Raw genomic sequence first — 27,947 nt, 5'->3', positions numbered from 1 at the left:
TGCACGAAGCACCAGACCTCCAAGCTTGCCTTCTGTTTGTTGGCAACCCTACAAAACACTTCTGTGATTCTGCCTTGTAGTTTCACCTATTCGACCTCCCCTGATATGCAGGGAACCTATTTAGGCCTCCAAGCATATGCAGTCTAGAGGAGATGAATCTGAACGTGCAGACCTGTGCAAAAGTAATAGGAGACTTGAGAGTATGAGTTTCTACAAAGCAATGCATTGCTATTTTTTTCTCTCTTTCTTCAGCTGTTATTTTGTATCCTGTTGTGATAACAGAACGCACTTTGGTCATAGCAGGAATAAAGCTTCAGGAGTCATACCTACCGAAAAAAAAAAAAAGATGGAAAGAATAAAAGAAAAAAGGATCTGGGCTAACAACCAGCGTTCATGAGGTAAATACTTTTCTTTCACTCTTTGAGACATATTGTGTGGGACAAATGGAAATAACATGATCAAAAACCTTTCATATTCACAACAGGAAGCCCTAGGCTAGAGGGGGAATTCTTGTGAACTCCTTGGGCAGATACCGTTTGAGGGGTCCCCTTAAATGCCTTGTCGCTTCTCAGTGAACTCATGTCCATTATCTACTGGGGAAGAAATCTGTGGGAAACTTGATATGTCCTTTTCACTCAACCTCCAGCTGTTTCATGAGCACTTTATTTAACAGATATTGCATCCCTAAGAGTTAGCTGGAAGGTTGGTTTTCATTCAAAACAGCTTGGAAACTATGGGAATAAAACTAGCTAAAAATTCCTCACTTGATTGAAAGGATTAAAAAAAAAACTTCCGTTTTCATTTTCTCCCTTTTCCACTGGTTTTATTCTAATCAGATGGATTCACTGCCCGGAACAAAACAAAGTACAATTGTATGTTTATTTTTAATAATGGGAAATTTATTGTGGGAGATGTGGAGGAAGTGATTTACTTAGATCTAATATTTGGGGTTCCAACTGGTTCCTTGGGAGAAAGCAGCCTTAACCTAATTAGCAACTGCCTTCTGAGCAAGGTGGAGGGCTACATGAGGGAGGAAATACAAAACATTTTCTTTGGCCACATTCTGTTTACTTAAAGACCTTGGTTTCACATAAATAATTTATGCAGGCCAAAGGAAACAAAATTCTCCTCCTTCCCTGAGGTCAGGAAAATTGAATTACTTTAAGATTATTTAGTGTTATTATTATCATTTCTGGGTCACTCAAGCCACAAACCTACATTTTTAGCAGTGAGGTATAATTCCCAGTTTTACTCTGTTTGTGTGTGTGTGTGTGTGTGTGTGTGTTGAAGAAGCCATGCAAAATGTTGGGAACTGTTTTAGAGGTTGGAGTGGAGCAGATCCAGGGGCCAGAAGCCAAAACAGCCACAGAAGAAATGTCAGAACTAACTTGAATGCAATCCATGGTCATGTTTTTAGCAGTTCTGGGCATATGGTTTGTGGTGTTTCTCTCATGTCAAGTTTTTATGAAAGAGTTAATTACCTATGTTGATTCAAGACATAGCAACATGCAATATAGACCCACGGCAGCAGAAAGAACTGGCAGGAAAAAAAAGGCGAGGAAGAGAAGATCTCATGTATGAGCTCGGATACAGTCCCAAGGGGAAATTGGAGAAGACGGCATGATCTAGACCAGAATAAAGCTGTCTAACCATACCAAGTGAAGCTTGAATAAGGAAGCTGCATGTCTGGTGTTTCTCTTATGCTCAAGGGTAGGTGTGATCATTTGGCACACTGTGTAGGGGCAATAGGCTCTTCCAAAACCTCACTCTAGGGTAGGGAGTTTCCATCAGACATTTCACTGTCTTTGATCCCAGAGCGGCCAATCATGCAAGCAGTCAGTGTAGGCAAAAAGTGACAGACTGACATTCACAAGATTACAGTGAAAGTTCCTGCTAAATACTAGGTTAAGGGATAGTTATCAATCCCTAGTTTTAATTTTGTTAGACACATGTGAAGCAGGGGAAGTATTTCACAGCCAAAAGTATAACTTTCTTCTTACAAATCCCAGTTTTATTCTGTTGAGCAGAGATCAAAGGAGAAACATTTGAATTTTTCCACCTAGATTTCTGGTCAAGCACTATCAGCTTTTATAACTGGATTTGACAACCACTCTAAAAATAAGAAAAATAAAAATAAATAAACTTTGAGAACTTAGTTGGATATATTCTCACAGGGAATTCTGTAACCACCTCAAGTCAGGCTGCTTGCCACTCTGAGACTGAAAACAAAAGAGGTGAGGTGTGGTGAAAAAAAAGTTTTATTAACTGAAGGCTAGCAGTTGGGAAATGGCCAGGCTCATGCCCTTAAAAACCATTCCCACTTTTTGGGCAGCGCTAAGGGATTTAAGAAGGAAACATGTAGGAGTGATCCAGGAGGGTGGAGGTCTGCGTGTCTTGTTCTTATGAATAATCTTACGCGTGTCTTCTTATTTGAATAATCTCTCATCTGAGGTTTGGTTGGAATCGCCTTGACTTTGGCCACATTGTGGCAGACTAATTGTTTGTGACTCCTCCTAAGTGAGAGGATCCTGTGACTGGCTCTCTGTCCTGGTTTGTTTCAAAATTGGCCCCTGGAATTTCTAAACAAGCACATAAATAAGTGAGCACTTTGCATATGAGTACTTGGCCAGAAAGAAAGGGAAGCAAACAGTTCTAAAGTATACAAGGCTAAATTCTGAGATTAAGAAGGAAAGGAAAAACAGTTTCAAAATGCATTTTGAAGCTAAGCTACTCAGTTACAATTCCACTAAGTATAGAAGGAATGAGAAGGAATGGTGCCTCTGATGAATGGTGCTCCAGGTCAAGAACATCCTCCATAATAAAGCTGCCTGCTGAAGTTAGAGGGAACTGAAAGCATCCACAGGCCAAGCAGAGACCCCATCAAATTGGCGGTCACTTGAGAAACACCTAAGCACTCAAGATTGCTTATTTTCACAGCTTTGAAGGTGACTCAGCTCCTCATATGTAAAGCCTAAACAACTAGGCCCTCTTGTGAGCAGTCTGTGTGGATTGGTGGAGTGGCAGAGTGTCAGAGACACTCCATAACAAAGAGCTGAGAGGAAGTCATCACAGGCTTAAGGAGTACAGAAAATGCTTTCCAACTTCTGGAATTCCTATAATTGGAGCTTGAAAAACAGAAACTGTGTGACGACCAGGCTGGGATATAATTCCCAGAAATGGGAAGATTTTTGGAAGCAGGGGTTCAGAAGAAGGTAAAGAGGCCATGCCATAGATGATATTAATCATGTCAAATGGCCTTTGTCACAAGGGAATAAAGGATTGGACAACTGTCTGCACGTGTGTCTCTGAAGTCACATAAACCTTATATGCGTCATTCCTAAATACCTTTTTATTCATTTTTACAAAAGATATTTATTGGGAAGTTATGGTAAACCTGGTTAAAGTACTGAAAACTATGAGACACATAAAGTAATCAACGTCAATTTCAGAAGAAATAAAACCTCCTTTTCCTAATGTTTGAGAATCTTAACCTATGACTTAAATTGGTCTTGAAAGAGGATGATGAATAAAATTTAAACTTGACTGGAACAAAATGTAGGCTTTGAATGGTGTATTTTGGCAGAGAAAATTACCTTTACCCCAAAGAATAGTTGCACCCTCCCAAAAGTTAGTTATTAACTGGAAAACTTAAACATGATATGAATCACCTTTTCAATTAAAAAATAAAAACTTGCTGAATTTTTCTGACCCTGCTTCTCTCTGATTTTGAACATATTTTTCTTAAAAAACATTTAATGGAGTACCTAGTACATACCTGGTGAAAATAATAAAAACTCTGTGAGATACACACTGATGTAATCTCTATGCCAGAAGCAAAACATAATTTGTATTTTTAAGGCCTTGATTTCTTCTCCTTTATATTTAGAAAGCACTATTACAGCTTTAAAATGCTTTAATGAATAATTATCATCATTATATTATCATTTGAGGACTTAGTATATACCAGACCCCATCCTAATTAATTTATGTACTTTTCTAAATGCACATGACCATTCTTTGAGTAGTTACTATTAGTATCCCTAATTTTCTGACACAATTTTTTTAAAACTTGAGATCCAGAAAAGGATTAAAGCAGCATTAAAACTGTAGGCAAGAATGTTCCAGTTCTAATCTTGACCAGTTTATTTTGAATGACTGAACAACAACAACAAAAACAAATATTATCTGTTGATTCTAGGCAGTATTCCCACCCCTCTATAAGTCTTTCCTATACCACTTAGGCATAAAGTCTGGAAACTACATAATGAAGAATAGTGTGGGTATATTAAATCATTCAACAAACTTTTACTGAGACCTATTGGAAAACTAAATTGAATTGCTGTTAAAACATGGAAAGTATTGAATGTAAAGTTTTTAATAATTCATATTTATGTAAATGAATTTCGCACATGGACAGAGGTTTCACTTGTTTTGAAGAGAAGGAAGGTGAAAAAAGCTGATATTCCAAATAAAGCAATAATAAAGACAAGCAAATTGCTTCTAAAAACAAAAACAAAAACAAAAACAAAAAAACTGTAGGCAAGAGAGGTAATCCAGTTCTCTTTTCCACCTATCCCAGCTTCCAGGAATTACTGATACATTTAGTCAGTTAAGATAAATCATAAAAATGGTGCTTGTTCACTTGGGAACTTTTCCAATCCTTAAAGGCTAAAAGAGGTCCTGTCTGGCTAAGAGTAAACTTCTCTTTTAACACAAAAATATGTATTTAAGATGAAAATCACTGTTTAACTATTGCCTTAACTATTGTGGTTGCCACCCACTGGTTTTCTGAGTTCACTCAGGACATACATTTTAGTCACTCATCTAATACTTAGTGGAGGATTACTCATTTATTCATACAGATAACCCAAAGAATCAAATATATTCAAGCCATAACCTTCTTGAGGTCTAAATAATGTCAGCTTCTAGGCACACGAACTCAACACATTTATGATTCATTTCTACATATTTTTAAACAACTAAAATTGTGCTCACTCTTTCAATAAATATTGAGTTATTGCTTTGTACCAGGCAATCTACTATGTGTTAGTACTTTAGTGATAAATAAGATAACATTTCTATTCAATAAGAAGAGAATTTCAGAAAAGGAAAACAGGAAAACCAAAGACCCTGAAGCAGAAATAAGTTTTATATGAAACAAAACAAAACAGAGAGGAGGTGACTATGGAAGCAGGGAGACAAATTAGGAGGTCGTTACAGTAATTACAGAGAAACACTTGGTGGCTTCAACTGTAGCAAGAGGAATAGTGAGATTTGAACATATTTTTCAAAATTAAACTAATGTGATTGGCTGATGATATGAATGTAAATGTAACTCCTGGGTTTTTAGGAGCTTGGCAGAAGCTATTGTCATTTGCTAATAGAAGAAGTAGGCTTCCTATGGGATGAAATAAATCAACAGTTCTCTGTGAGCCATGTTAAGTATGAGATGTCCATTGTAGTAGAAATGTCACACAGGCTTTTGGATCTATTACCCTAGTGATCAAGAATCAAGTCAAGGCTACACTGTGCTACATGCTGAAGACACAACGTAAGTATGGTCTCTGTTCTCAAGGGCCCTGCAATACAGTGTGCTTTGTTGGAAATTATCTTGGCTGTTGGTAACCAAGCTCTTCTTTATTTCTCGACTAGTTACTTATCTTTATAAGGGCAGGGATCTTATTTAACACGTCTCTGAAACTCCACTGTTTAACATATAGAAGATACTTGTTATATTTTTGTTAAGGTGGGCTGCATATAATCAACCCTAACAGAGAACCACTGGACTGAGACATCAACAAATGCATAGACAGGAGAAATATGATATAAGGTATGATTTCTTCTTTTCAGGAGCTTAAACTTGAGATGAGGCAAGAGAATACATCCTTCAAAAACTGGAATTTGAGAGAGCATATAATGAATGCCAAATATATATAAATAAAAGATTTGTAGGAGGTAAGTGGAGAGGAAGTTATTTGAAGTTTGTGTGATCAGGAAAAGCTTCAAGGAGTCATAAGTCTAGATTTGGTTTTTGGGACATAGGTAGGAATCAGAGGATTGTTGAGAAATTTGCATAATATGTACCAAATCATATTCTTACAAAGGTAGACAGTGTAGGATATCAATTTGAACAAAAAAAAAGGATTTGAGCTAGGCTATATAGTATTAAATAAATATTTAGAATTTGTCATATACACAAGACCACTTGGTTGAGGGCTCTTCAAGGTTTGTGGAATGAGATCTTAGAATATATCAACTCACTATCTCAACTTTGGTAGAATAAATCTTAATGATGCAATAGAAAAGTAGATGTTGCCAAAATGCCAGGAATCTAGTCACTTTATAAAATCATCCTCACACTCGCAGATTTCTACTATCAGATATATCACTTCCCTCAATGCCAGAAATGCCATCATTAAAGGATCATACCTTTAAGCCTAGAATGCACATTTGTCTTTCATTAGAATCTACACTCTAATGCATTTGGCTCTAATGTTTCATGGGACATACATTGATGGTTGTAAAATACTGAGCTTAAGATGGCTAAGTAGAATTCTACATTTGAGAGGAAAGTTGAAAAAGGTGACCAAGAAACTAGAGAGCTCCGTTTTGCTCTGGGATCAATTTTTTGTCCTTCCCTCTGAGTTTTATAAAAATATTCTCTCACAATCAAAGAGAAAATTTCCTTTTAAAAATATGTTATCTAAATAGTGTTCATATTATATTTTAAGAAAAATCTTTTTCATCACTTCATTTGTTTTTAAGATATTTATTAAAAGAGTGGAAAACAAATAATAGATTTCTTCCTGCAGCACTTAAAAAAAAAAAAAAAAAAAAAAAAACCTAACTGTCCCTGAACAGTGTTTGTCCATATCAGAATACTGGATGCTGTTCCTTTTCCCTTGACTAAGAATTCTGTCTATTTTCCTGTCACTGTCTGGCTTCTGCTTCCATATTTCCCTCCCTGGTGTCTTGCAGAATCATTTTAAAATATTCACTAAGGAAACTTGCTGACTCTGCTCTTCACACCTGAAATGTCAGAGCTAAAACAGAGAGCTTTTGAAATGAAATTAGAGGCACAAGACAAATTGAGTCCTGGCCACCTCTTGTCCCCTAAAGCCATCCATTGCATATGTCCCACAGTTTCCACACTATTGATTATCTCCTCAAGTTCTAGACTGGTGTCAAAAATGTAGAGCTGGCTAATCAAGAGCTCACTCTAAAAGGAAAGATTTGGGGAGCTGGAAAGCTGAGTAGGAAGACCCCTCTAATGAGAACAATGGAAGAAGTATCCAATTTTGCTGGTTGCTTTCACTGAGGCTTTGCACCTTTACAGACTATTTTAGCTGTGCTGGATTATGTTATGTGGTTGCTGACCACCTCTGGAACATTGATACAAGTATAATCTCTCTTCCATTCGATTTAGCAAAGACAGGTACTTGTGATGCGATTTTTTTTTTTTTCTTATTTGTGGTAAAAGTCCGACTTTTATTTTTCCCTAGGACTCTGCAATTAAGCCTTTCTGAGTGTTGTCACAGATTTTGGGTGTTTGTTCATATGCTTGTATTCTTTACTAGACTAGAAACTCCATGAAGGCAGGAACTGGGTTGTATTTGCTCACCATTTGTACCTAGCAATAAATATATGGGCTAACCTGCATTCAGTGAAAGTAATCATTGCTGGAAGCATGAAACAATGAATGTCATTACAACCACAAGGGTGAATAAGGGCCCATCTCTGTTTCTACACAGCATTTAGCCTAGTGGAGCAGACAGCCACTCAAAAACATATTCTGACATTTTATTAGACGCTCTTGTCCTCATTCCATTTTTTGAGTTTGGAGTTTTGACTAAGGGATTCCTATGCAAGTATACATACTTTCTTACACAGCTGCCTTTCCTGGTCATTAATCTATTTTCTTTCTTAAAAATTACCTGCTTTCAAGCAATGACAGTGAGATGGCTGAAAGGAAGCCCGACACACATGCTACCCTGTGGAGACACTGACTTAACAATAATATACTGACCAAATTGCCTTTATGAAAACTCCAGAAACCAATTAAGAAGTTGCAGCCCAGAGAAGAGCACAAAGCCACAAAGAACTGTGTAGAAATGGGCAAGAAAGTTTGTTGCATTTGCTTACTCTACCCCCTTTCCTCCACACCCCACCCCCACTACAGTATAGTACAATCTAGACAAAACTCCTAGCTTCTCTTGGAAGGGAAAAAGAGGAGTGGAACATGTGCTAAACATTCTGGTTTTTGAGGCGGCATCCTGAGAGATTATTTCCTGTATTGCTTGACTTGGGGCACTGAATGAAACAGTGCTGTACATTGGATGCCAAATTGGGGATTGCTGAAAACAAAGGTGAGCCCTGTGTCTTGTAATGGCACCAGAGAGACCACAATACTGCAGAGAGGAGCAAGAGATTAGAGGGTGTTTAGAAGAGATCAAGACAAACCTTTTTTTTTTAAGTGGGAAAACTTATATTGCAATTCTAGAGAATATGTGCTCCTCGAAAAGTCTTCAGAACCTGGAGCCAGGCTGGTTGGTGAATGTCTGCTCCTGTACAAGCCCATTCCTGAATGACTGAGAGAGATGGTTGTTTTTTCAAATGCCCCAAATTTTAAGATAAGTAACTATATTCCCTTTATGACAAAGCTGACAGTGATTCTCACTCCAGTCTTTCTTTATGCAGGTGAATTTGAAGAGTTTATTATTATTATTGCTTTCAGGTTATGAGGAATAGCTGCCAAAATTCTGGAACTGCTACTTATTTTTCTAATTAGTTCCTAATTGTGGATGCTATTATGTTCCTCCTTAAAATGCAGTGAAGTCAGTTGCAGCTGTAGAGGTCTGTGTTCACCATTCAAAACCTTTCTGGCCTGAAAGGATAATGAACTCCTTAGTGCGTTCCCTGAGGAGCATGACTGGTGGTGTGTTTGTAGCCTATATTGTGCTGTTGGTAAATCTTAGGCTTTTCTTGTATACGTATATGTCAGAATAGGAAGAATTTGCTTCTAGTTCAATCAGTATTTCTCCTGGAGGGTGGAAGGGGACCCAGGAGAGCTGTTAATCCAGTCTGCGGGGTAATGTATGGCAGAATTGAAGAAGCAGGTTACTAAAACAATAGCCACGAGTGGTGGGACTCGATGATATATAGACTTCACCTGCTCTGGAACCAAAGCTGATAATAAAGTTTACAGTTTATAAAACACAGTCTTAAAATATTTATGTGGCTCTGCAGGTGAATTGGATCTGTTTTTCAACTCTGCATGCAATCATGCTGTACCAAAAGCACTGACCTTTATAGAGGAAAAATAGACGTACTAAGCTGTTCAATGAATTTGATGTTGAATAGGGATTTTGTGTTTGGTGGAGAAATTGGAGGAAGTTGGGAAATTATAAGAAAGGTGCTTAGTTCCTTTAGTATAATACATAGAAAGCAATGGAACTTAGGCGTTTCCATAAAATGTTGACTATCCTGAAAGCACACTATCCAACAGAAATTTCTGCGATGATGAAAATATTCTCTACACTGTTCCATATGATAGCTGACTAACCATGTGTGGCTACCAAGCACTTGAAATGTGACTAATGTGACAAAGAAACTGAATTTTTATTTTATTGATTTTAAATTAAAGTAGTCACGTGTAGCCAGTGATGACCATATGAAGCAGTACAGCCTTAAGCATTTATATTAATCTGTTTGGACTTGCTGAATTTTTTTTTTTTTTTTGAGACTGATCTCACTCTCTCACCCAGGCTGGAGTGCAGTGGCACTATCTTGACTCACTTCAACATTTTCCTCCCAAGTTCAAGTGATTCTTGTGCTTCAGCCTCCTGAGTAGCTTAGATTACAGGTGTGTACCACCACGCCTGGCTAATTTTTGTACTTTTAGTAGAGTTGGGCTTTCGCCATGTTGGCTAGTCTGGTCTTAAACTCCTGGCCTCAAGTGATCCTCCCGCCTCAGCCTCCCAAAGTGCTGGGAATACAGGCATGAGCCACTGCGCCCAGCCTGGACTTATTGAATTCTTAATGAATATGTCAAAAATTATGTACCCCTTCTACCTAGAAAAATGCTTAATACAAGCGCCTACTTCCCAGGTGTTCACAGATGCTCTGAATCACATCTGTGGATCTGCAATTGGTATTTCCCCTGAGAACTTACATTCTGGACTGAGATACTTTGGGTTTGATTCATTGTCACAACAAATTATGAATATGTGAGAATGTGAAGAAAGGGAAAGTGAGAGTATCAGAGAAATAGTCACTGATAATGTTGACCTGAACCACTGGTATGTGTGAACAAATTCGTGTTTACAAGAAATTCTAGACAAAGAGCCTCTGGATATCTAAGTGGGACCCTGAAGGGAGTACTCACAGGGAGGCCCATAGTTACTGCCCCTTCTCAAGAAGTTGCTGCCTATATATGATTAGTACTTCCAAGGCACCTGTAGTAAGATGCACGGTTGTGGGCTTGGGGTTGCTGCTGGTTGACATATCAGCAACTATGAACTCAGAATAGGAGGAGAGTGAAAATAAACAGAAGTTCACTGGACTACTGGACACGTCTGGCCTGCTATCCTAGTGTCTGACTATAAAGTTTCTTCCAAGAGTAATGGCTCCAGATTTATTTCTGCCTTCCAAATCTTACCCAAGTTTCTTTCTTAACACAAACTATTCTAGACCCACACAGGGAAGGGGAGTGTGACAAATACAGTTTCCATTCTTACCCAAGTTGATAAAACCCATTCAAGCATGAGGTCCAGCCTTCTTATATAATAAATGATTTTATCATTTATAAATGACAGTGCTTTTAATGTCATTTATAAATCACTTTATAAATAATTGGGCATCTCTAATCTATATTTCTTATTTTAAAAGTGATTTTCAGAATGCTTCATAAATGATTGGCACAAGAACACCCAGTGGGAGGTCAGAATTCGAACACAAGTTGTCTAATTCTCAGTACATGGAAGCCTCTTTTTACTTCTACACAAGCTGGCAAACATGCCCCAAAGCAATTTTATTGTTCGTACTCTCAGGCTGATGAGAGAGGATAAAGAGCTGAATAACATTTAAGGACAGTTTCCATTTCCATTCAGAGACAGTGACTCAGGTGGAACCAGCCAAATGATCACTGGAGTACATAGAAGCAGCTCAGGGATGAATTTCTCATAGGGCTTTTTATGTCTCTGTGGATCATTGGCCTTTGGCTAAAATTCAGGTATATCTTTATAAAATAAAAGATTGATATTATCTTCCTAGCAAGCCAACTGAAGGAATGCATGGTGCTCACATTTACCCACTGTGCCAGCTAAGAAGATAAATTGATCACCATTCTTTTTGTGACAAACTTTTAGAAATATTGGTGTGTAAGCAAATGAAATGCAAGGGAATTATTTATGTAATGGAAACATTTGTTCTCATAAATTGTCAAATTATAAATAGCTACCGACCTGTTAGATTTTCCTAAGGCTGTGCTCTTTGCTTTTATCAACTTTATATATGATTTATGAGAGCAGATGCATTCAATTGAAAAATGATAAAGAAAAGCTGAATTGCTTAAAAAGGGAATTCAGAGATAAGTTTGTGAGTTTTAAAATACACCAAATCAGAAATGATAAAATGTATATATATATTTACCAAAAAAATTTAAATTGCCATGTAAAATATCTCATACTTTTTAATTCATCACAAAACATTTTTGAAGCTGATATTACAATATCTATATTATATAATAAAATTTGAGACCCATAGAGACGTGAAATTTGTTTATATTATTATCCATGTCAATAGTAAAGATAATATGAGTTTAACTTAGTCCTAGTCTATAAATACACTTTATTTCAGCATTAATTCAAAAGGTAGTCTAAAAATGTATCTAGCCTTAAACTAAATGTGAAAATTTAAGTCATGTACTCTAAGACCCATGTTTTGTTTCTGTATAAAATTTGAGGAAAGCTAATTAAAAGGAGCTATTTTGTTATTATATTACAATGAAATTGGCTGAAGAAAGAAAAGAGGTCCATCTAGGACCACCTCACAACCTTCTGAAAAGTTCACATAGGAGAGTATCATGGAATTCAACAGAGAAGTGGTGGGAAGCACTGGCAGATAAGGAGAGGGAAGGATGGTGTTATTCTGTTTTCATGCTGCTGATAAAGACATAACCAATTTGGCCAATTTACAGAAGAAAGAGGTTTAATGGACTGGGAAGGCCTCACAGGTTCAACATAGAGGAAGGCAAGGAGGAGCAAGTCATGTCTTACATGGATGGCAGCAGGCAAAGACAGAAAGCACTTATGCAGGGAAACTCCCATTTTTAAAACCATCACATCTTGTGAGACTTGTTTACTACCATGAGAACAGAATGGGAAAAGTCCATCCATATGATTTAATTACTTAACACTGGGTTCCTCTCAAGACATATGGGAATTGTGGAAGTTACAACTCAAGAAGAGGTTTGGTTGGGGACACAGTTAAACCATATAATTCCACCCCTGACCCCTCCCGAATCTCAAAACAAATCATGGCTTCCCAACACTCACACAGTCTTATTTCAGCATTAATTCAAAAGTCCACAGTCCAAAGTCTCATCTGAGACAAGGTTAGTCTCTTCTACCTACAAGCCTGTAAAATCAAAAACAAGTTAATTACTTCCTAGATACAATGGGGGCACAGGAATTGGACAAATGCAGCCATTCCAAATGGGAGATATTGGCCAAAACATAGGGTCTACACTACAGGCTCTATGTAAGTTTGAAATCCAGCAGGGCAGTCAAATTTTAAAGCAGTACAGAGTGACTGCAAGCAGGGGAAATGCTAGATGCTTAAAAACCATCAGATAGCAAGAGACTCACTCATTATCATGAGAACAGCATGGGGGAAACCTCCCCATGATTCAATTACCTCCACCAGGTAATCCTGCCCTTGACATTTGGGGATTATAGGGTTTACAATTCCAAGATGAGATTTTGGGTGAGGATGCAGTCAAACCAAATCACACATTATACTTGAGACAGTCAAACTGTCTCAAGTCAAAACAAAATAAAGGATACTAGGAAGAGCAAGAGGAAAGCATCTAGGTACCCCCATCAGAATAACAGTGAATTTCTTAGAAGAAACCTATAAGCCAGAAGTGAATGGGATGACATATTCAAAGTGCTGGATGAAAACAACAACAACAAAAACACTTTCACCCAAGGATATTATATCCAACAAAATTATCCTTCATAAATGAAGAAGAAATGAAGTCTTTTCTAAATAAGCATATGCTGAAGAAATTTATCACCCTGAAACCAGCCTTACAAGAAAAAATCAAGGGAGTTCAAAACTTTAAAGCTAACAGATGAATTATGGTCATAAAAACACATCAAAGGAGAAAACTGAATGATAAATGAAATACACAAATGAGAAAAATAAAGGACTTAAATGGTACTACTAGAGTAAAACACCAACCTACAATGACAAACAATAAGAGAAAAAGAAAGGAAAAAAGAATGTACAAAAAAACAGAAAACAATTAACAATATGAAAGTAACAAAACCCTCTTACATCAATAATAACTTTGAATATAAATGGATTAAATTCTCCATGTGAATTATATAGAGAAAAATGAATAAAGAAAAATGATTCAACTATATACTACCTATAACAAACATATTTACCTTGCAAATCCACGGATAGAGTCCAAATAAAGGGATAGAAAAAGATATTCCATTCAAATGGAAATCAAAAGCTAACAGAATTAGCTATAATTGTATCAATAAAATAGACTATCAGTCAAAAACAGTTAAGAAAAAGACAAAGAAGGTCACTATATGATTTAAAAATTGATCAATCTAGCAACATGATGTAACAATTCTAAATATGTATGTACCCAACATTGGAATGCTCAGATTCATAACACAAATATTGCTAGATGTAAAAAGACAGCTAGGTCTACTACAACAATAGTGAAGGATAGCAACATCCCACTCTCATTATTAGATAGAACATTTAGACAGGAAATCAATGAAGAAGAATTGGGTTTAAATTGGACTTTAGTCCAAATGGATATTACAGATATTTACAGAAAACTTTCAATCAATTGCAGAATATATATTATTCTAATTAGCACACAGAACATTCTCTAGGAGAGATCATAAAATAGGCCACCAAACAAATATGAACAAAATTTTAAAAACTTAAAATTATATCATAAGTATCTTCTGAGACCACATTTAAATAAAAATAAAAATCAACACTAAGAGGAACTTTGGAAAATATAGAAATACATGGAAATTATATAACATCTTCCTGAATGACCATTGATTTAATGAAGAAATTAAGATGAAAATAAAAAAAATTATTGAAACAAATGAAAATGAAAACACAATATGCCAATACCTGTAAAAACGAGCCAATGCAGTGAAAGAGAAAAGTTTATAGCAATAAATGCATACATCAAAAAAGTTGAAATATTTCAAATTAACAAGCTGATAATGTACTTCAAGGAACTAGAAAAGCTAGTGGGGAAAACCCAAAATTACTAGAAGGAAAGAAATAATAAAGATCCCAGCAGAACTAAATATGAGAGACTTAAAAAATACAAAGGATAAGCCAAGCAAAATATTGAGTATCTGGAAAGATAAACAAAATTTACAAGCCTGTATCCCAACTAACAAAGAAAAGAAGAGAGAAGACCCAAATAGAATCAGAAATGAAAAAGGAGACATTACAATTGATACTACCGAAATATTTTAAAAGATTATGAGAGACTATTATGACCAACTATATGCCAATAAACAGGAGAACCTAGGGGAAATTAAGACATTCTGGGAAACATAGAACCTCCCAAGAATCAGGGAGAAACAGAAAACCGGAGCAGACCAATAACAAGTAAGGAGATTGAAACATATATTAAAAGTCTTCCAACAAAAGGTGGTCCAGGACTGGATGGATATGGCCAAATTATACCAAACATGTTAAAAAAAATATGAATGCCCCTAAAACTATTTCAAAAAATTGAAGAGGGAACTATCCATAACTCATTCTATGAGTCCAACATTACCCTGATACCAAAAGCCAGACAAGAACAAAACAACAAAAAGAAAACTATATGCCAACATCCCCAATGTACATAGATGCAAAGTGTCCTTAACAAAATACTAACAAAAGAATCCAAAAGCACACCCAAAAGATAATACACCACCATCAACTGGGATTTATACTGGAGATGCAAGGACTATTCAACATATACAAATTAGTAAACATGATACATCACATCAACAAGATACTATAACCATCTCAGAAGATACAGAGAAAATCATGTGATAAAACTCAACATCACTTTAAAATGATAAACATTCTCAACAAACTAGGAATAGAAGGAATATATCTCAAAATAATAAAGGCCATATATGACAAACTCACAACTAAAATCATACTAAATGGGAAAAAACTGAAAGTGCTTCCTCTAAGAACTGGAAAAAGTTAAAGATGCCCACTTGCACTACTGCTATTCAACATAAATCCTGGAAGTCCTAGTAAGAGCAATCAGGCAAGAGAAAGAAATAAATGGCATCCAAATTGGAAAATAGAAAGTCATATTGTTCCTCTTTGCTAATAATATAATCAGATATACAGAAAAAAACCTAGAAACTCCACCAAAAAAAAACTTGTAAATTCAGTAAAGTTGTATAATATAAAATCGACATAAAAATCAATACACTACACACAAATAATGAGCTAGATGATAAAGAAATCAGGAAACTAATCCCATTTGTAACAGCTCCAAAAAATAAAATACTTAGAAATAAATTAAACTAAGGAGGTGAAAACTATCTGCAAGGAAAACTGCAAAACAAGAATGAAAAAAAATGAAGAGTACACAAACAAATGGAAATACATCCCATGCTTATGAATCAAAATAATCAATATTGTTAAAATGACCATAGTGCCCAAAGCAATATATTGATTAAATACAACCCTTACATATTTTCTATTTTCACAGAAATAAAAGAAAGATAAAATTTGTAAGAAAACAAAAAACGGACCCAAATATCCAAAGGAAACTTGAGCAAAAAAGAACAAAGCTGAAGGTATCACCCTTCCTGACTTCAAAATATATTACAAGCCTATTGTACCCCAAACAGCACGGTATTTGTATAAACACATAGACAAATGGAACAGAATAGAGTCCAGAAATAAATTCATGCATTTACAAGCAACTGTTTATATATACATATATATAAAGTTGCCAAGAACTTTCAAAGAGGAAAGGACATCCTCTTCAAAGAATGGTGCTGGGAAAATTGGATATCCATATGCAGAAAAATGACTTAAATATAATACCCAAAACTATTAAACTACTAGAGAAAAACATAGGGAAAATGCTTTAAGACATTTGCCGTGGCAAGCTTTTCATAGCTAATTCCGCAAAAGCACAAACAACTATAACAAAAATAGGCAAATAGGACTATATTAAACTAAAAGCCTTCTTCATAGCAAAGGAAAAAATGCACAGAGTAAAGAAGTAACCTGTTGAATGGGAGAAACTTCCATAAACTATTTATCTAAAAGGGACTAATTAATATCCAGAATATATAAGGAACTAAAACAACTCAACAACCAATATCAAATAATCTAATTAAAAAGTGTATTAAGGACATGAATACAGTTTTTAATAGGAAGACATACAGATGGTTTATGAAAAAATACTCAACATCACTAATCATGAGGGAAATGCAAATCAAAACCGCAATGCAATACCATTTTATCCCTGTTCGAATAGCTATTACTTAAAAAACAAACAGCAAAAAAGCACAGATGCTGTCAAGGATGAGTAAAAAAGGAAACCATTATACACTGTTGGTGGGAATGTAATTTAGTACAACCACTATGGAAAGCAGTATGAAGTTTTCTCAAAAAAAAAAAAAAAATTAATACGATGTAATGATCCAGAAATTCCACTATTGTGTATTTATCTAAAGGAAAAGAAATCTGAATATCAAAAGGATATTGCAACACTCTTTACAATAGCAAAGATATGGAATCAACCCAAGTGTCATTGGCAGATTGATAAATTTTAAAATGTGGTGTATGTACACAACAAAATACTATTGGGTTATCAAAATGAATGAAATCATGTCATTTGCAGCAATATGGGTGAAACTTGAAGTTTATGTTAATTTAAATAAGTCAGACACCAAAAGACAGATGACACATTTTCTTACTCATATATGGAAGCTAAAAAATTGATCTTTTGTAGTTAGAAAATAGAATAATATACACCAGAGGTTGGGAAAAGTGCATGGGTGAAAGTAGGGGCAAAGAAAGGTTGATTAGTGAATATAAACATACAGTTACATAGAAAAAATAACCCCAATATTTGACAGTAGAGTAAGGTGGTTATAGTCGGCAACACTGTATAGTATATTTCAAAGTAGCGAGAAGAAAGGACTTGAAATGTTACCAACATACAGAAATGGTAAATACTCAAGGTTATGGATATCCCAAACACCCTCACTTGATAATAATGCATTCCATACATGTAACAAATTACATGTAATCCATAAACATGTAAAATATTTCATATCAATAAAAACCCACTCCATCAGTAGTACACACGATCAGACAAGCATCCTTCATAGGTGCATGCACCATCCTTTATAGGTGCATGATCAAGTTAAGTTCCTCTTTTAACAACATCTCTTATTCCTCCATGGAGACAATCAACATCAACAGGACTATATAATTACCATTATTTTTATATCTTTAACTTCATCTGTAACTTGAAAAGGTGCTTAATAAATATCTGGCTTTATGGACTATATAATTACCACTATTTTTACATCTTTAGCTTCATCTGTACCTTGAGAGGTGCTTAATAAGTATTTGGCTTTATTTAAATAATCACAATTTTTAGTTTTAGACCCACATCTATAACTAACTCATTAACAGCTGCACTTGGTTTAACTGTGGACATAGCAAACATTGAGTGTCCCAAGCTGAAATTATTACTGCGAATTCTTTATACAAAGCATTATCTTCTTATAGTCCTCATCTGAGTTAATCCATCCCCAACAACCCAGTAACCCAAACTAGAAATCTGGAACATGGTTTAGTATAGCAAAGGCTGGGTAGTCTAGGTTTGACTTCAACTTTTCATGACCGAATAACTTTGCCTCTCAGTGCCTCAGTTTCTCATATGTAAAATAAGAATGTAATAGTGCATTGTAATGCATTCTAAAATTACTGTATTAAATGAGAGTTTATATGTTTAGTGCTTAAAATTCAGTAAATGTATATCTTTATTTTTTTATGCACTACATTCAATCTGTAAGTATATCATTTTCTCTTATCAGAAATTTCCACCTCATCATTATCACTTCCTTGCTTCAAGTCCTTACAGCCTCTAGCTTTCCCAGATAACCTGTATCCAGTGTTTAAAATTACTTCAACCATCTCTCTCCACTCTTCCCCTTTGTCACATCTACTCATTCTTCTATTCTATTGCCCTACTGTGAACCAGGGTTTTCTAAAACTTAAATCAGGTATTTCAGGGCTGATTCTCACATCTGGATAATAGATACATGGGTGAAATGTGAATGAATTCTAAATAGTGCTTTCAGAAGCTGAACTATTTTACTTACTACCATAGCTGTATTTCTTCTGTTTCCTATACACTATCATTTTAAGCTTTATCTTTCCTCCTTTCAGTAAGAAAAATGGGTGTATAAGTTCAAATAAAAAATTTTCTAGGATTTGGAAAAATAAGATTTAAAGTCACGGAACCTATAGTTTAGCACTGCATATACTATTTTCTAAATACAAGTTTTGAATAATTTACCCTTGCTAAGTCAAAGATTAAAAATGGAGACAAAATTAATACCTAATTCACTGTATTATGTACAAAGTTTGTATGATATTGTAAATGAAATGTTCTATAAATTATTAAGATCAAGGCGAACAATGGCCATCACTATTTCTCTTCTGAATTTATTGAAAAAGTGATTATTTTCTCTAAGCTATGTAATTACGCAAGTGATATTATAATGATTTCCCCGATAATGTCCCAGGACATGGTATATCTCTAGAAGCTGCACTAGACATAGGGTAGATACAATATTCACAACATGACTATGCATAATTTTGCATCTGCATGGTGACTAAGGTTCTATGGCCACTCCATACATAATAGCAAACACCAATTTTTCTTATTTCTCTTTTGGAACTAAGTGTTTGTACAAGTGTCAGTTTAATCACAAAGAAGGAATCAGATGGCAGGTTGGCAAGCAGGACTAACTCCCAGTGCATTTGTGAAGACTGGAACTGAATGTTCCATACCTTTCTGATCATCTCAACCTCTTCAAAGAGAGAGTCCTAGAATGCATCAAAGTACCCACCTAGGACATAGACATGAATGAAAGAGGAAAGCTACTACCACCACATTGTTCTCAACTGTAAAGCAATGGGAAAATAATTTAATTCAATAGATATCAGAAAAGAATGGGTGGATAGAAATGAAAGGATTCATCCCCAAACACAGAGAATGGTGCAGGTGAGCTTCCTTCTTCTCTTTCAAAATGTTACAATCCAAAGTGAAGTGGGAGAGTCATTATGTATGAAGAAAGTGATAGAATACTAAGACTAAAGGCAGAGGTTTTATAACTCAGATTTTTATGGGATTTGTGATGGAAGAGGGAACATTTTTTACTCTAATTGGCATTTCGAACTTTTGATGCTTTCAGCTTTTTTTTTTTTTTTTTTTTTTTTTTTGCAATAGCCTTCTTCAGCAAAAGGGTCCTGGATGCAACTACCCCTGTGTTTTGTTCGTTGGGTCCTTCAGAACCCCTCTGGAAACATGGGTTTTAGCACCATGAGAAACTCTCAAAACATGTACCTCAATGCTGTCCAAACCCATGTGAGTGCAATCCCCCACAATCGCTTTGTTTTTACTCTCCTGAATGCTATAAAGCTGCTCCTGAAGGTTCATGGCTACCTGACTTCTCTGTCATTTAGGTTCCCAGAGCTTCTTTCTGAGAAAAATGTGGGAATTGATAGGAGCACTAGGCCTCTCTGGATCTGAGCCACAACACTTACATTTACTAATTTCTAGACATTCGAAGAAATAATAATACTTTAGAGATATGGAACATTATCAAGAATAAGTTTGCTTTCCAGGACTGTTGAAACATAATATAGTATAGTAAGAACTTTTCTTTTTTAATATGCTTTCAATTCTGGGGTACATGTGTCGAACGTGCAGTTTTGTTACACAGGTATACAGGTGCCATGGTGGTTTGCTGCACCCATCAACCCATCATCTACATTAGATATTTCTCCTAATGCTATCCCTCCCCAGCCCCCAACACCCCAACAGGCCCCAGTGTGTGATGTTCCCGTCCCTGTGTCCCTCATTGTTCAACTCCCACTTGTGAGTGAGAACATGCAGTGTTTGGTTTTCTGTTCCTGTGTTCCTGTTTTCTGTTTCTGTTCCATATCTATATAGATATATAGATATAAATACATAAATATATATATATTTATAGATTAAAAAGTAACTTTTCATATATGTATATACATATGTATGTATATATGTGTGGATACATATATAAAACTTTTTATGCATTCACACACATATAATAGATACAATACATATACATATATATATTTACAGATTAAATATATAAATATTCCAGTGATTGCTTTATGCTCAGATTGCAAAAAAGTATCAGATTTAAAAGTGTATATTTAATCTGTAAATATATATATGCACATGTATGTATATATATATATGTGTGGATATATATGTACACACACACAGAAAAAGAGAGCAAGAAAAAATTGCTTTAAAAAATAAACACTTTCCCTTACCAATCTTCTTCTTATATTATTTTTTATACTCCTGGGATAGGCCAAGGTTTATTAATAGAAGTTATATCATACACACATATATAAATATACTACAAATATTATACACACATAGACACATACTTGCTGCTGGTCAGAATCTGCAGGCAAACAACAACACCACCACAAGAGTCTCACTGGCAGGGCTGAAAGACAAACTCACGGGGGATCTAGCAGCAAATTAGATAAATTAATGAACTCTAAGAACTAGTTCGAACCAGAAGCTCAGGGCGTACCCTGGGCCACTTCTATTTAGATTACAAGAAAAAAACATGTATTTATGTTATCTTTTAGATTCTTTGGCTTTTCTACCTATACAGCATGTCCTGGACTCACCACTCACCAAAATAGCTATTGGATATTACTCTATCTCCCCTAATGATTTTAGTTTCTTTAAGTCCATGTTTCTTTTGAGCTAATTAACTTTCATTATTTTTCTCATGGTCTCTTTCTTATGAAAACTGCTCAATATGAGTCCCAGAAACAGCATTTTCCCCCCCTGGGAATGCCACTTCTTTTATTAGGTTGGTGCAAAAGTAATTGCAGTTTTTGCTATAAAAGTATGGCAAAAACCGCATTTACTTCTACACCAACCTCATATTTCTAGTGTCTATTCTTGACAATTAGTCAGGCTTACTAATATATGCAAAGACATATGGCAACATCCAGACCACACCAAAAAGATGTCACATATCTAGGTACATTTGAAGGAGCCAACCTACCAGTGATAGCTTTTTTATGTTCAGATTGCAAAAAAGAATCAGGTTTAAAGTGTTAGTAACAATTGTTTTTGACTGCTTCCTCATGCAGAATGATTTATAATATTTATAATATGACCCAAAAAGAATATTCAGCTCTCATAGCCCTAAAGTGTTCCCAAGTCACCTTTCACTCCAGCGTATAACACTGATATATAAATAATATATGCACATCGCTGTAAATATTAAATGTTAAGAGCATATCAATTTAAATTTTAATTATATGTGTGTCCAAATTCAGCAAGCAAGTGTACCCAAAGATGTGGTAGCGCCAAAGCATGTACTTGTTACTCAGGGTAAGAAAAAGAAAGGGAATTTTATCTGATTCCTACTCTAAGCCAGATACTCCGCATTTGTTTCTAATTTAGTCTATGCAATTATCCTTTACTATATAGGTACTATTATCACTGTGTTATACAGAAAAAACCTGAGGGCTTGATACTTTAAGTATCTTGCTTAAAGTCTGAAATTCATAACTAAGAAAAGTTGACTTTAAAAATTATTTTCTTTCTACCTTTGTCAAAATTCATTCTATTCAATAAAACATTATAGGCTAATGAATAAAAGAAAAAATTCACATGAAACAATTAATGAAAAGATAGTACAAAAAAGATTTGTTTGTGTAGCACCAACAATCTAGACAAAAACTTGCTATGAGAAAATATATGAATATTAGAAAGCAGTTTATTCACAGATCTGGCACAAATGTGATATGAATGAGGAAGTTAGCCCAATTCAGTTATTTTCCTGTGAATTTGACTACAGTGTTGCATTAGTTTTTTATGGCTACTGCAACAAATTAATACAAATTTTGTGGCTTAACATAAGACAAATTTATTATTTCACAATACTAATCAAAGTGTTTGTAAGGCCATGCTCCTTCTGGAGGTTTTGGGGAAGAATTCATTCCTTGCTCCTTCTAGCTCCTGGGGGCCGCCATCATTTTTGATGTGCCACGGCATCCCTGCTATCTCTGCCTCCGTATTCATACCACCTTTTCTGTGTCTTTTGTGTAAAATCTCCTTCAACCTCCTTTTTGTAAGGATACATGAGATTGTACTATGGGGCCACTTGCAAAATCCAGGCTAGTCTCTCATCTCAATATTCTCAATTACATCTGCAAAGACCGTTTTCTTTCTCATATTAGGTAAAATCTCCAGATTCTAGAAAATACATTTTTTTTTTTTAAGGAGAAGGGCTTTTTTTTTTTTTTTTTTTTTTTTTGCCTACCTTAGGTGTCTTTTTGAAAAAGAAGCTGAAGAACTCTTTCAAAGAACTAAAGTCTGAAGCTGCAGCACATACTGTTGGTTCCACACTGAGTCCTTACTAGGCCAGTGAACCACCCCCAGCTGCTGTGAGGGTTGGGTGCTAACTGCTCACAGCTGGCTTCTCCTGTGAAGAATTACCTTCTCCTAATGAGAGATGACTCACTCCAGGCCTAAGCCAATGACTGATTCAGGAGAACAAAGGCCAGCTCTGCTGTCCAAATAGGAATAACTTAAAATGTCAACTTAAATATATCATTATATTTTAGCAAAACTTTTTACGTAGGAACAAAAATCTGCATCTAGCTAACATAATATTACCATCCTAAACACAAATAAAAACTCCAAAGGTACACATTGAATTATAGAATCAAAATAACACATCTTCTATTTCTTTGTCTTTGCTACCACTATGTTATCATTGTTTATTTCAAACGTTGTTTCAGTGCAGGATTATATAGTCCCACAGGGATAGAAACTTTGCCCAAATTAAGTATGACAGTTCTATCCTTTACCAACTAACTCTCCAAGTTAATATCATTGACTCTGTATGTCTTGGGAGCCACTATCTAAATAGGAATATTTTAAACGAACATTTATGTAGAATATAATACTTATTAAAGGATAATTTTTTTAAATCGTCAAAAGGGAAGCTTATACATATATCATACATACTCAACAGAAACAAAAACAATTATCTACATTTAGAACTCAGATCAACCAAAGATTTTTGGGGTGAGAATTATAGATGTATAACAATAATAAAATTTTTCTTTAGTTTGGCTTTATTACCACTTTTAATTTTTTTCAGACAATGTGTTCCTTATTGTCTGTCCCCAGAGAAGAACACTTTTCTCCATCTCCACTCCTATTTTTTTTTTTTAAATTATACTTTATGTTCCAGGGTACATATGTGGATCGTGCAGGATTGTTACATAGGTATACACGTGGCATGGTGGTTTGCTGCATCCATCCCCCTGTCACCTACATTAGGTATTTCTCCTAATGTTATCCTTCCCCAAGTCCCCCCCACCAATAACCCCCAGTGTGTGATGTTCCCCTACCTGTGTCCATGTGTTCTCATTGTTCAACACCCACTTACCAGTGAGAACATGCAGTGTTTGGTTTTCTGTTCTTGTGTCAGTGTGCTGAGAATGATGGTTTCTAGGTTCATCCACGTCCCTGCAAAGGACATGAACTCATCCTTTTTATGGCTACATAGTATTCCATGGTGTATATGTGCCACATTTTCTTTATCGAGTCTATCACTGATGGACATTTGGGTTGGTTCCAAGTCATTGCTATTATAAACGGTGCCTCAATGAACATAATTGTGCAGGTGTCTTTAGAATAGAATGATTTATAATCCTTTGGGTATATCCCGAGTAATGGGATTGCTGGGCCAAAAGGTATTTCTAGTTCTAGATCCTTGACGAATTGCCACACTGTCTTCCACAATCATTGAACTAATTTACATTCCCATCAACAATGTAAAAGCATCCCTATTTCTCCACATCCTCTCCAGCATCTGCTGTCTCCAGATATTTTAATGATTGCCATTCTAACTGGTGTGAGATGGTATCTCAATGTGGTTTTGATTTGCATTTCTCTAATGACCAGTGATGATGAGCATTTTTTCATATGTTTGTTGGCTGCATAAAGGTCTTCTTTTGAAAAGTGTCTGTTTATATCCTTCTCCCACTTCCTGATGGGATTGTTTGCCTTTTTCTTGTAAATTTGTTTAAGTTCTTTGTAGCTTCTGGATATTAGCCCTTTGTCAGATGAGTAACTTTCAAAAATTTTCTCCCATTCTGTTGGTTGCTGGTTTACTCTAATGATTGTTTCTTTTGCTGTGCAGAAACCTTTAAGTTCAATTGGATCCCATTTGTCTATTTTGGCTTTTGTTGCCATTGCTTTTGGTGTTGTAGTCATTAAGTCCTTTCCTAAGCCTATGTTCTGAATGGTATTGCCTAGGTTTTCTTCTAGGGTTTTTATGACCGTTAGGTCTTATGTTTAAAAATTTAATTCATCTGGAGTTAATTTTTGTATGAAGCATAAGAAAGGGGTCCAGTTTCAGCTTTCTGCACATGGCTAGCCAGTTTTCCCAATGCCATCTACTCCTATTTTTAATTGATAGATAATTTTGTTCAAGGAAAAATGAATCCTAATAACTTTTTTTTTTTTTTTTGACAGAGTTTCGCTCTTGTTGTCCATGCTGGAGTGCAATGGTGCAATCTCGGCTCACCACAAACTCTAACTCCTGGGTTCAAGCCATTCTCCTGGCTCAACCCCCTGAGTAGCTGGAACTACAGGCAGGCACCACCACACACAGCTAATTTTCGTATTTTTAGTAGAGATGGGGTTTCATCATGTTGGTCAGGATGGTCTCAATCTCTTGACCTTGTGATCCACCTCCCTCGACTTCCCAAAGTGCTGAGATTACAGGTATGAACCACCACACCCAGGAACAGTCAGATTATTCTAAAATGTATCATTTTAAAAAGCACAGTAATTAAATGATCAATTTATAATTAGATCAGTGAGCTAACATAAGTAGTTCTGATATAGACCAGAGACTACATAAGAATATAATGTATAATGTATATGTCATATGCTATGATACAAAAAGCATTATAAAACAACATAGTGAAGGAATAAAGATATTCCAATAAAGGCTAGAACATACATTTGCCTGTAAATTCTGATCATCAGATAGATATGTATATACTTACATAGTAATTTTTATGTACTTGTGCATAGTATAGCTTCTATGTATAAGAGAGGCTATGCTCAGATTGTTTAAATATCTTCAGAAGGTGGTAAAGGAAAGTGCTAATTAATTAAAATGTATATATCTATCAGTTTATAGATTTATATGTAAATCCATATATCCTTTTGCATATCCTCTCATCCCAAAAACTTTGGAAGATACAACACATACTAACAAACAAACAACTTAGATCTTATTCCCCCATAGCTTTATTGAGGTAGAATTGATAAATTTAAAATGTATGCAATTAATGTATACAATGTGATGTATTTATATATGTACATGTTGCAAAATACTTACAAAATTAAGCTAATTAACCTATACATCACCTCTCATAGTTGCCTTTTTGTTGCTGTTGCAAGAATACTTAAGATCTAGTCTCTAAGCAAATTTCAACTACACATTATTATTAACTGTAGCCATCATGCTATAAATAAAATCTCAGAACTTACCTGTCTTTTATTTTATTTATTTATTTTTTTTCAGATGGAATCTCTCTCTGACATCCAGGCTGGGGTGCAATGGCGCAATCTTGGCTCACTGCAACCTCCACTCCTGAGCTCAAGCGATTCTCCTGCCTTTGCCTCCTGAGCAGCTGGGATTACAGGATCCCGCCACCATACCTAACTAATTTTTGTATTTTTAGTAGAGATGGGTTTTTGCCATGTTGGTCAGGCTGGTCTCGAACTTCTGACCTCAGGTAATCCACCTGCCTTGGCCTCCCAAAGGGCTAGGATTACAGGCATGAGTCACCATGCCTCAGCCAGAACTGATCTGTCTTATAACTGAAAGGTATTATTCTTCAACCAACATCTCCCTATTTCCTCCACCCCACAACCTCTGGTAAGCACTCCTATTTTCTGTTTGTGTGAGTTTCACTTTTACAGATTCCACACAGAAGTGATGTCATACAGTATTTGTCTTTCTGTGTCTCATTTATTTCACTTAGCATAATTTCTTCCAGGTTCGTCCATGTTGTCACAAATATCATGACTTCTTTTTAAACTAAATAATTTTATATTTTCTTTTTCATTTTATATTTCCTTTATCCATTCACTTGTGGATTAACCTGTAGGTTGATGCCACATCTTGGGAATTGTCCACCATGCTGCAATGAACATGGAAACATAGATATCTGCTTGACACAGTGATTTCATTTCCTTTGAATATAACCCAGAAGTGGGGTTGTTGAATGATGTGGTAGTTCTTTTTAAAGCATTTTGATAAACCCCTATACACTTTTCCATTATGATTGTGCCCATTTATGTTTCTACCAACAGTGTAGAGGGTTTCCATTTACTCCACATCCTTGCCAATATATATTTTTTTATTTTTCATTGTAGCCATCCTAAGAAATCTGATAAGATATTAGATTTACAATGCAAGTACTCTCTGCCTTTTCATAGATTTCCTTTTCATTTTGTAGATTATTTCCTTCATTGTACAGACATTTTTTAATTCAATGAGGATGCACTTATGTGTTTTTACTTTCACTGCCTATGAGTTTGGAGCCAAGTCCAAAAAATCATTTCCAGGACTAATGTCAAGGAACTTATTCCTTATACTTTATTCTAGGAGTTTTACGGTTTTAGGTCTCATATTTAAATATTTAATCTATTTTGTGTTGATTTTTTGTGTATGGTTTAAGATAGGAATGTAATTTTGTGGTTTGCATGTGGATACAGTTGTTTCAATACTATTTATTCAGGAGACTGTCCTTTCCTTATTATGTATTCTTTGTGCTTCTGTTGAAGATTAGTTGATCATATATGTGTAGATATATTTTCGGACTTTGTATTCTGCTCCTTTAATCTACGGCATTTAACATCAATATCATTCTGTTTTGGTTGTCATAGCTTTAAAGTATATTTTGAAGTCAGATAGTGTGATGGCTTCAACTTTGTTCTTTTCTTTCAAAATTATCTTGACTATTTGGGTTCTTTTGTGGATCCACATGCATTTAGGATTTTTTTTCCTATTTCTGTGAAAAATAATAGTGGGATTTTGATGATGATTGTGCTAAAATTTTAGATCACATTGTGTAGTGTAAACATTTTGACAATATTTATTCTTCCAATCCATGAACACAAGTTATCTTCTAATATTTTTTGTCTGATGTTTTAAAGTATATGTAGTTTTCACTTACTTAGTTAAATTTTTTTCTAAGTTGTATATTCTTTTTGATGCTATTATAAATAGGATTATTTTATTAATTTGTTTTTCAGATAGTTTGTTGTTAGTGTATATAAACAA

General features: G+C 35.2%; 2 long non-coding RNA genes across 8 annotated transcripts in view; one reads left to right on the top strand and one right to left on the bottom strand.

Moving 5' to 3' along the window:
* Positions 1 to 27,947, bottom strand: part of LOC141585622 (uncharacterized) — a 998,130-nt gene that overhangs the window by 113,586 nt on the left and 856,597 nt on the right. The window lies entirely within an intron of this gene.
* Positions 155 to 27,873, top strand: LOC141585621 (uncharacterized). Its single transcript, XR_012519197.1, has 3 exons — positions 155 to 398; positions 25,118 to 25,369; positions 26,181 to 27,873. It is a non-coding gene; the product is annotated as an uncharacterized LOC141585621 (long non-coding RNA).

This window comes from Saimiri boliviensis, chromosome 9 (assembly GCF_048565385.1).
Source record: "Saimiri boliviensis isolate mSaiBol1 chromosome 9, mSaiBol1.pri, whole genome shotgun sequence".
Lineage (NCBI taxonomy): Eukaryota > Metazoa > Chordata > Mammalia > Primates > Cebidae > Saimiri > Saimiri boliviensis.
Note: the sequence above shows the minus strand (reverse complement) of the source record. Positions and strands in the feature narration are given on the sequence as shown.